Source organism: Manduca sexta, chromosome 9, assembly GCF_014839805.1.
Source record: "Manduca sexta isolate Smith_Timp_Sample1 chromosome 9, JHU_Msex_v1.0, whole genome shotgun sequence".
NCBI lineage: Eukaryota > Metazoa > Arthropoda > Insecta > Lepidoptera > Sphingidae > Manduca > Manduca sexta.
Genome location: NC_051123.1, coordinates 10,538,282 through 10,550,203, shown reverse-complemented (window position 1 = coordinate 10,550,203; position 11,922 = coordinate 10,538,282).

The window sequence follows — 11,922 nt, the reverse complement described above, 5'->3', positions numbered from 1 at the left end:
CATTATTGTCTTTGGTAATTGGCAGAAATTAAAGTAGGTTTCGAGCATTTTGTGGCATGCTCTCTTTTTAAAGTAACAATCGTCGTGTAGATGCGAAAGAGATAGATACAAAAACAATGCGGCAAATCTTATGAAAGTGTGCTTGGAGGTTTGAAACGCAATTCTCACATCTGAATAGACAATCTTATAATAGAGATGTGAGAATCAAGTTTATTTGAAATTATAAATTAAAATGTCAATGCATAATAATAATAATAAATTTATAGTTTGCAGAGCAGTATTTTTAATATTCTACTAATTCGAAATGGCGCCATCTAGCACACAATTATGAAAACTCAAGTACGTATTGATGCGACATTGTTTATAATACTTGTAATATTTCTTCAAAATATTAACATCCCCGCCCGTCCGTCCCGTAAAATCTTTGTAAAATAGTTTTAATTCATTTAATTTATAATGTTCACATTGTCCAAAAAAAAAACATTTATGATTCCGACCACTTGTGTTTCTATACCTACTTATAAATTTTTTTAGGCAGGTTTTATTGAGGTCATAAAACGTAGTGATTATATTCTCTTTGATTGAGGTAATTTACCTGAAATTATATGTTCACTGCAATTTAATTTTGAATGGATTAAGCGGGGACTGGGGGTCTTCCGACTGAGGACTTTTTTTTGCTAATTTCCTACCCCAATCCCCGTCCCAGTAGCCGGACCCCCCAGCGCACCGCAGGCCATTGTGGGGTTTTCATCGGCTGATGAAGCTGAAGAAGACTGCTGCAAAGAAGGTGGCACCAGCTCCCAAGGGAAGAAAAAAGAACGAGCCTGCAGTCTAACCCGCTCGGGAGCCCCGACCGCTGCCACCGGCCTCTGCAACCATGAAGATACCGTGGGTCGTGGTGGCCAGCGGAATTGTTGTATTCGGCACCTTTTTTCCTTTTGCTCCTACTCGAACCTCGCACCATCTGAGCCCGCCACTGACAAGGGGTACAAAGAAAAAAAACTAGTAAAGACCTGCAAAGGTATCGCGTAGGTTATGGCGGCCTTCAGTCTAGTTAGCTATACACTTTCGGCAGTTACGTATATAATAGTTTTTATAGGTGTGTCTAGCATGGGTATCTAGTAAGTAGTCTTAAATAAGTTATAGGCAGATAGTACATTTATCTAAATTTATAGTCCTCATTTGTTGTGCACTGTAGCAACATACTACATGTTTATTTATTTAATAACGCCAACGTAACCGGATCAGTAGCTGGATAGAATGAGATAGTCTATAAAAATATATCTCTGCTTAATGATTTATCTTTCTGAAAATTGACAATACCTAAAAACCCATTGGTTTGTGGAGCTCCAGAACTACCAGAATACAAACTACCAGAACTAACCATCCAGAATCTTATAGGGTCCACCAAAACCGCTAAACATCCTTACGTCTACCTATTTTTAGTAACCAGGATCGGCACCTAATTACTATTTAGAGCCATTGCGGGGCAAGTAATAAACTTAGACCATTCCAGAAAATGCTTGTTCCTACGCTCTTAAACATTCCAAAATAATTAAAAACATAAAACAGGTCACGCATGTTCCACAGAACTAGATAATTATCGCTGATAAGTGATTAAGATTTGCTGAGCGCAGCAATATCGTGTCACGTATGTTGCGCTGACGCGTGCCCGATTCAGTTTAATGTTTATCTCTAAGATACTGGCTATCAATAAATCTTAATGAGATGGAGAATCGATGTCAATTTCTCATCTGTCCCCATGTGAACCAGAGCGGAAGATGTGGTGGGTGGTGTCTGTCTTATTCTTGGTGCAAATAGTGAGTATTATTTTATTACTTAGTGTTCAAACATGATTTATTTTCGCGGTCAAGTTCAAGGCTGTGGACGACAAGGTACGGCATTCGACTACCAGTAGTAAATAGTGTAGGTTTTTTATACTGGTCCTGGATTATAACTTTCAATGGGTTATGGGGATATTGTCAGTATTCGACTGGTTCGGTACGGCTAATTAATTAGGTTTTAATTGCAAAAACGTATATTAGCCTATTGTACAGTGCCGGTACCTAAAGTGGGATAAGAACGAAGAACAAACGAAATATAACGATTTATTTGCCGCCAATATCGTAAGCATGTTCACTGCGCGCTCGCTGTCATCGTCTCGCTATGTATTTGCTTGTAATTCGCCAGTGATATGCACTCAATAAGCTGATTCGTAAATCAAGCTATTCAATGTAAATTACATTATTATCATTAAATACAATCATCTGTTACACCGATATCTTCATTCTTTGTAGCGTGTTGTATAGAACAATTCGCACCACCGCATAACTAATTTTATTGTAGACGAGAGCTTTCGCTCACGGCTTCGCCCACGTGAAGGAATTTTCCGGGATAAGGCCCGCTTTTTCCCGTGATAGAAAGTAGCCTATAACCTTCCCAGGGTCTTAAACTATCTCCATACCAAATTTCATAAAAATCCGTTCAGTAGATTTTAAGAAAATTGATAACATACAGCCAGAAGAGGGGACTTTGTTTTATAATATTATGTAAGTATAGATAGAGCCATAATTACTTGGTCTTGCAGGCATCTCCAAAACCTACGGCTGATGATGCCGAAACTGCCAGACAGCCGCGCCAGTTGGATTTCGGGGAATGCTGCCCTTGTTCCGATAATACTGAGTCCTTTACAAGTCAAGGCCGTTGGCTTTCTCAAAATGGAAGGAATTTAGAACACCCAGGGAATGAGAGATCATTTAATAACAACGGGTTCTCCAGATCAGGTGTCGATGACTGTCCTTGTAGACCTCGAGGAGCTGACTCAGAGCCATCTTCGTCGATTTTCTTTCCTTCTGCATTGCGACCATCTGGACCTCTATCGAAGTAAGTTAACATTATTATATTACAACCAGTACACCACTTCAGAATATTAACTGGTCATTACTGATGAAGGACATTACGAAAAACTACGGTAAAATTGTTACGTGGTATATTTTCGTTACACGATCTCACCCCGTATCCGATTTTAGCCGAATGTACATATTTGCAATTAAATTCATATTGCAGTCTTGCACCTCAGTCCATTATGTAGTTTAAAAAATTAAAAGGAAATTATGCATAAAAAATATAAGGAAGATTTATGGCACTTAATGTTGACTTACAGACAGCTGCTATACGGTATTATATACACCTGTACCAACTTTTAGAGTGCAAATTTATAATTATTTTTTTTTTATCCATAATTCATCTGTATGACGTGGGTGACGTTCGTTATGCAGGTTCATTTGACATTGCGTTAATAAATTTAACAAATAACACATCGGTCAATAAGTCCCGAGCCAAATATACAAATTTTAGAGAAGCGCTGGATTGATTGTATCACTTTTGAAGGAGAATATGTTGATGAATAAAATCGAATTATGTCAAAAAAAAATTTTTTTTCTTACTTAGTCTCGGGACTTATTGACCGATGTAATATATTGTCTTTTTGCAGTGGCAAAGGGTCCATATAAACCGATTCCCACCAGTACCTCTCGTAATTTATGTGGATTCTAATAATTATCATTAGAACGATTTACTGAAGGCATTTATACATATGAAGCGGCGATAGCCTAGTTGGGTGTGGAACGGACTGCCGAGACGAATGTCCGCAGGTTCAAATCTTCTGACTTTTCTAAAAAATCATGTGTGTATTCTTTGCGAATTTATCGTTCGCTTTAACGGTGAAGGAAAACATCGTGAGGAAACCTGCACATCTGAGAAGTTCTCTATAGGAATTTTGAAGGTGTGTGAAGTCTACCAATCCGCACTAGGCCAGCGTGGTGGACTAAGGCCTAATTCCTCTCAGTAGTAGAGGAGGCCCGTGCTCAGCAGTGGGCAAGTATATAATACAGGGCTGATATTATTATTATTATTTATACATATTAGTATATGTTGTGTCGGGTTCTCTTTCGGATTATTTCACCCTTCTCCACTGTCTTTTTGAACTCAGTAGTTTACCATACGCTATTCTAAGTAAAGAGGTAATAGATAAAAGTGTAAGTGTAACAAAATAAAAAAAAATTACATGCCCTAAGCGCTAGTGGGTTTAGGGCATGTAAAATTATTATTGGCCACTGCAAGAAGATAATTTGCCGCAGCACAAAACTTTCAGTTAGAAAAAAATTTACCTACACACTATATATTATAATATAAATACGAATACATATATGAACTACAAAAAGATAAAAAGAAATCAGAAAACTAAAATTCGGGTTTTTGGCGGAAATATTTTTTATTCATGGATCATATTTGGCACAATGTCAGTAGTAAAGATGAATATGTGGTTTCATTTGGTAACGCAATGTTAAAATGACCCCGTTAAAAATTTAACAATGATTAATATGGTTTGAAAAACTTGATAATTGCCAAAATTTTACAGAATATCGTTTACCAATAATTAGACCTGAGTAGGGATTTTCTCTGTAATTAATTCGAAGTAATAATTGTTCTCCATATTCATAACTCTATTCCTAGTTATCCTAGTTAACGATGTATATATATGTTTGTTCACTCTTAGCACCATTTTTGTTAAATTTATTATTTATTATCAGGTCCCCAGACTCAAAGGAGGATCCAAAAATCTTTTAGAACCCGAAGTAGGGCTTGCGTCTTCAGTTTTAGAGACTTTGCGTGCGGCGACTGATGAAGAATACCGAGATGCATTAGCGAGGGATGCAGCCAGAAGTAGAGCCGCTGAAGACGCCACACCAGAAGAGAGTGCTCAAAACATTGTAACCATCATCCTACCAGATGCAAGTGATGAAGATATCGTATCCGAACCGTCTCATGTACAAGAATCACGATGCATACACCCATTAGGAAGTACATTGAGTAGACTGAGAGCTCCGGTAGCAATATCACCATTGCCAGATATTTTTAAGGTACCTAAATCAAAATCTATCGGTTTGTTACACAGGAACGGTTTAAATATGGATAGTGGTTTTGCAGCTAGCAACGTCCATGAACGTATAGCAGAAACCAATGGACGTAATAGAAAAATAAAAGCAAATCCTATTATAATGAAAAGTGTTATGGATGATGTATGTGACGCCGGATCTATAAAAAATACTAATGTGAAGACAATTTCTTTATTAGATAGGCAACAAGAATCTCCTCTACATATGAATGCCCTAAAAAGTTCAAATAATCCAAAAATAACGAATATGAAGTCTGACGGAGAATGTAATAGTGATATGAAATCAGCTGCAAGCGGTATGAAAGAACTATTTTCCGGTATCCCTAATCCAGGATTGGATGTTAGTCAGTTAGTGACAGAAAATGATCCCTTAAATCTCAAAAATCTATTTAAATTAAGAGATGTAGAATTGATACCCCCAGGTCAGTTAATAGAAAAATTGAAACTTGGCCAATCTGCTTTCCAAATTCCTTCTTTGATTGAAAATATGCCCAAGCTAAGCGATTTACTCAAAAATGGAATTAAATTCGACTTGAATAAAAACGGCAAGTGGAGTAATGCTAAAAATGATGATAAGTCTCTAGAAGATGCTAGTTCCAGTACAAACATTCAAGTTATTCCAAGAGATAAAACTTTTACGACGCAAATACTCGATGCTTTGCCAAGTACTTCGAATATTAATGAATTGAAAGATAATTTTGATATTAGACAAGAAAACGTGAGAAATAAAGCAAAGCCTTTATCGATCATTCCTATCAAAACTGAGATTATTGAATCTATACCGAATTCATTCCATCCAGAAGACATCGATCATCCCGTTATTGATAATGATTTAGACCAAAACGAAAAAAATGGAGAAGATGATTGTGATTTGATGCAACGTGTAAGTTTAGAAGATATAATTTCAAATCCAAGGGAAGAGGATCAGTCGATATCGGATACCGATAGTCAAGAAGAAGCACGATCTCGTGTCAAAAGCGATTTTCCTAGCCAAGATGTTGGTGCAAGCAATTGTTTAGAAATGATTCACGATGAAGTGGTATCTTTAGAAAATAGGGATGAAATATCACCGAAGGATGTGCCAAATTCTGATATGAAACCTTTGGCAACAGTCAAAGAAGAGGATCAACGAAGAATTGGTTTGAATCATGAGAAATCTAGTTCAGAGTTCAATCAGAAAGTATCACCCTTGAGCCATTCTTTGAAATCAGTTAAAGAGAGCATACTTCGAAAAATAGACGAAAGTAAGAGAACTTCAAAGTTAACTAAAGGAGATATACTTAGAGAGTCGACCATTGACAAAAATACCGCTGGTTCAGAAATAAACAATGTTGGTGAAGACTGTGACACTGAACCTTCTGAAAATATCCTTTCGATGTCACCCAAAACATTAAACATTGATGAAAAGAAACTAAAAAGTTCGAAAGGTTCATCAAATACATTGCAATTGGAAGATTTACAAAAATTATCAGATTCTTTACTCAGAAAGAGTCTCTTAAGAGAAAGCTGCCCCAGCTATTGTAAATAATGACTGTAGCGATGAAATAGAAAGTCAAACAGATGATAGGAGTGTAGAAAAACCACTGAGTCTTAAAGATTCTACTGTCGACACAGATACAGCGAGCACTATTCCTCATATAACGGAAATCAAAAATCCATCAGATTTTGATCTTTTGCCTCAAAATAATGAAAGAGACGCTATAGACAGCCCATGTACTAGTAGTACAAATATTGAAAATACACCAAAATCGCTTAGAACTGGTATTGACGTAAACGAGATGGCTGTTGAAGCCAGTGAACCAGTATTGGGTGCAATCTACGATCCTTTACAATTATTTAAAAATACCAATCTTGGCTCGACACTTTTTGAAAATATTGTTGTGCAGCCCTCATCTTTATTTGAAGGTTTACGTAATCTGCCAAGCCTAGATCTGGGAACAGTGTTAAATTTGCCGACACTTGATGATTTGAGGGAGAGATTGGCAAATGTATTTGGTAGAAATAACAAAGATACAGATGAAGATATTGATTGTCCTAATGAAAACCCTATTATGTCAGCAGAACCTAGTACATCCAACTTTATATCGAGTTTGCCTAGAATGCCGCTGCAGGATCTGAATTTAGATATTTTTCAATTAAAACCTCCAATATCAGAGAAGTCGAATACTTTGTCTAAAATACCAGGAGTAAATCTTAAATCGTTTAGAACAAAGGTACCAGTACCAAATAATCTAGAGTTAAAACCACTAAAATTACAATCAACAGTGGGTAACGAGGGAGGTCTTTTAGGCGCTTCTCTTACATTTGGACGGGATTCTACAGGCATACCGAAGCTTCTTGAAACACTAGGAAATCCACCACAAAATTTACCCAGTCTGAACGAAATGATGACCAGAATGAGAACAAATGTCGAAAATCTGGTGAATAATCCATTAGATTTAAGCAAAAGTATAGACTCTGTTTCAAGAATAGACGATATTACTAATAGTTTAAAAAGTAATACAGAAAATACGATACGAACTATACAAGAAAGGATGGGTTCTACATTAGGGCGACCGAATAACTTGTTAAGCACCTCTGCAGGGAAGCCAGAAGATATTTTAGAAAGAATTGTAGATGCCAAAGAAGACATGGAAGCGAAGCTCAAAGGCTTACATTATGATTTAAATGATCGATTGACTTCTATACATGAAAATATCCTTGACCATACACGACTTTCTCCGTTAAATTCTTTATTTGAAGGAAGTAGCTTAAGTAGAAACGCTTTTCATAATAATCAGTTAACGGGAGCTGAACGCCTTCACACACCAGCCACAAAGAGATTAAAGGCAGAAAACAAAAAAGAGACTTTAGGAAAAACAGCTAATTTGAAAAGCAAAGCCCCTTTAGACAGAAAAATTAATTCAATTGCTTCACAAAGGAAATTCAAAATGCCTGCAGCTGCCAGTGTACCAGTGCCAAAAACAATTGAGGCGCCTAAATTGAAATCAACATTAAATAAACATTTATCTACTCCCGATCATGATCTCAAATCGAGGCTTGGGTCTAGTAGAATAAAACCATTACATTCGGAAAATAATAATTTGTCGAAATTACCAACAAAACATTTTCAAGAAAAAGGCGTTTTAGGTAAACACGCAAGTTCACTTAAAGAGAAAAAAGTCAAAGTTACTTTTGGGTCAACGACGCCTAGAACAATTTCTAAATCTCAACAACGTTCAAAGTCTGACTTTGATGATACGCCTACTGAAAATTTAAGAAGGCCTGATAGTGGTTTTGGCAGGAGACTCGGCAAACAAAGAAATGATCTTAATGAATCACCTAGTGAAGCACTGCCTACGAGATTGCTGTCTCCTAAAACGTCAGAATCTAGAAACTGTATTGAAAATGTAAATTCATTGGAGGACATAGAAGAAAAAGCCTCGTTTGTAAAAAAGCAATCGGGGGAAGTATGAGGGAAACTGTTAAAGAACAAGATAATCTTAAAACTCCTAAGATTGATTCTACAAGATCTGACACTAAAAGGAAATTAACAAACAACAGTCCGACGTTACCCTTTCCGTCTTTACCTAAAATTGATGACAATTCTTTCCTATCTAAAGTAAGAGAAGCTGTTAAAGCCAGACTATCTAGTTTTGATCCAAAAATCATCGGTGGTAGGGAAGCGAAAACATGTTCTGATATGGAGAGATCAGCGTCTGAAAATCACAACGTCGTTGTAGGCGAGAATATGAAAGAGAACGTCTCATATAAGTGTAAAATGGTGTGCACAAAATCGTGAATGGTAGACGAATTGAGTTTTATGCTCAAAAAGAAAATTGATACAAAGAATATCATAATTTTAAAGAAACATCACATCAATAAAACAACTTTATTTATATACGAAAGATGTAAACTCGGTGGATTGTGCGAAATGTGCTTCTACCTAACCCTTTTGAATAGGGGGATAAGTTAACGTACAAATAAAACATGTTTTGTTTTCATTTACACGGATTTAGCTCTCTATAATAATGAAAGTAACAGACGATGCTCTGACATGGACTCATAATTGAGACTAAATATTTATTTAGATTTTCATGAAAAAACTTATACGCGGTCCACCCGCGTATAAGTTTTTATATACGCGAAGAAAAAACCCTTGTACTCTGCACATGGCGTTCACAGTGTGTGAGATTTCGCCTAATTCAAGTTTATGAGGTACAGAAGAACCTCAATAACATTTAAACTAAAAAAATATGAGTTGCAATTAAATTATGACCTCTGGTTACTATAATTCTAGTATGCTGGTTAATGATTGAAAGCTGTAGCATGCAGTGGTAAACGAATAATACTATGGTATGGTTATGGGCTTCTTTTTCCGCACTTAGCCCGTAAAAAAAGTCGGGCCATTGTGCGTAAAACTTTCTTATTTCTTTGTAATTTTAACAAATTAATTGTATTGTAAATAGTAGGTATAAGTAATTTATTATAAAATTATATTAATTTTGTACAAAATTGAAAAATTATATATTTGTCTAAAAATATGAACAATTCTTTTATTACATCGTGGTTGTGAGTTAATTTTGTGAAAAACAATATGTTTCTTGGCTTACGCTGTGTAAATGATTAAAGTTACAATAATAATGTATGACGGAATTGTTTCTGTTAAAATGTAGTAAAATAATATATTATAAAACAAAAGCCCCGCCGCATCTGTTTGATAGTTTGAGAGCCTGGGAAGAACATAGGCTACCTTATATCCTAAGAAAATATGTAAATAGCGGTACTTTTATAGCGGAAAAATGTATCCTGGAATTTTTTTTTCACACGAACGCAGTCGCGTACAGAATCTAGTGTTTAATATTTTTAAGCAACGAAAATTTAAATTTGTATAAAAGTAATGTGTTTTTCAATATATCCAACTGTAATAATAATTAACTGTGGTTGTCTGAATCTCCAATGGTTGTTTGGTAGAGATCGCTTCGAGCGATAAAACCGCCATTTGTACCATCAATGTTTCAATCATTTTCACCGTCTGTATACAATCTTGTTCTGAGGTATACAAATTTGTTTTGTGTTTTTTATACTTACGGTGTACAATAAAGTTTTAAATAAATAAATAAGAAAAAATACTATTAGGTATACAAGTTAATCTGTAGTACTATTATATAAAGTTGAAGAGTTTGTTTGTATGAACGCGCTCATTTCACGGACTACCGGGTCGAATTGGAAAATTCTTTAAGTGTTGGATAGCCCATTTATTGAGGATGGCTATAGAATCATTACGCAATGAACAATGGAAGCGGAGCAGTAATGAAAAATGTTGCAAAAACGGGGAAAATGTATTAGTTTTAAGAACTTTCGTTGCGTGCGCTGCGTAAACGGTTAAAGTTATGCAACAATTATGTACGACTGACTTTATCCTCTCAAAAAAACAAAAACAAAAAATATATTATAAAACAAAGACCCCAGTGAGATCTGCCTGCCTGATTTAATGCAATAAACTCAAAAACTACCTAATGGATTTCGATAAAATTTGTTATGGAGATATTTTGAGACCTTGGGAAGAACATAGGCGCCCGGAAAAATATGTAACCTGAGTTTTATAACGGAAAACTTCAGCCAGACAAACCTTGTCACGCGGGCGGAGCCGCGGGCAAAAGTTAGTTAAATATATTGGTGAAGTATTAGAAAGTTTTCAAATATTATATTAATTTACTTTTATTCCACGGGGACACTTTTCATAGGATTAAACTTCATTATAATTTATTTAGGTATGTTTATAAATACTTCAAAGAGTGTACGTGCTTCTGAAATAAACACTTTTTAAAAGATTAACTTCTACCTCATAAATTTAAATATCATCATCATCAGCCCTGTATTATATATTGTCCCGGTTTTGAGCACGGGCTTCCTCTACTACTGAGAGGGATAAGACCTTAGTCCACCACGCTGGCTTAATGCGGACTTCACACACGCTCAAAATTCCCATAGAGAACTTTTCAGGTATGCAGGTTTTCTCGTGATGTTTTCCTTCACCGTTAAAGCAAGCGATAATTCACAAAGAAATACACATATTTTTTTTAGAAAACTCAGAGGTGTGTACCCTTGGGATTTGAACCAGCGGACATTTGTTTCGGCAGTCCGTTCCACACCCATAATAAGCTATCGCCGCTTTTTAAATATATTTTACTGCAACTATAAATGCTATGCTATTTTTTGCTCGCGGTTCTGTCCGCGTAATGTGTATCCTTACCGCATTCCAACAAAAAAAAAAATATATTCACTTAAGTATATATGTAGTAAATTCTTCAAAATACCTAGTGGTAGTTAATTGTATCGATTTCATTAGACAATATTGATACACAATAATAAGGTATACTTTGTTATCGATAACTGTTTATTGTCCAAGGCTGATGTTATTTTACATTATTGTCAAAGACATGACGGTTAAAAAAATATGTCTTCTATTATTAGAACCGTAGGTAATGGCTCCTCTTCACGTTGGCTAATACGCGAGTGAATAATATATTTATTTCTCCACTTTAAACATAAAAAAGATATAATTTCGAAACGGGATAAGATAATGAAATGCTTGTTAGGTCAAAATATGCGCCATGTTTTGGGCAACACAAAAGTGATGAAAGTCCAAAGTCAAAATCCGAGTTATTTAGTTCTCACCTACAACGACGATAAGGTCTGGGTGGCCACTATTTAGCCAACATCATTTGATGTTTGTTGTGAGATCGACAACAAGTAGACCTCGCGCCAACGTGTGTGCCAACTCTCACTTACACTCAAATAAATTCCTAGCTACACCCCCTCGAGGTAAATGTTGACCATAGGTACAGTGCCGGATTTGTTAATAGGTCGTAAGCACCGCAGCCTAGCAGCTGACATAGTTGAAACCTCTTTTTGCTACCTCGAAATAGGTAACCTGACGCAGGACATGTGGAGCGGCACAAACTGTGTGGCCTATACTAAAG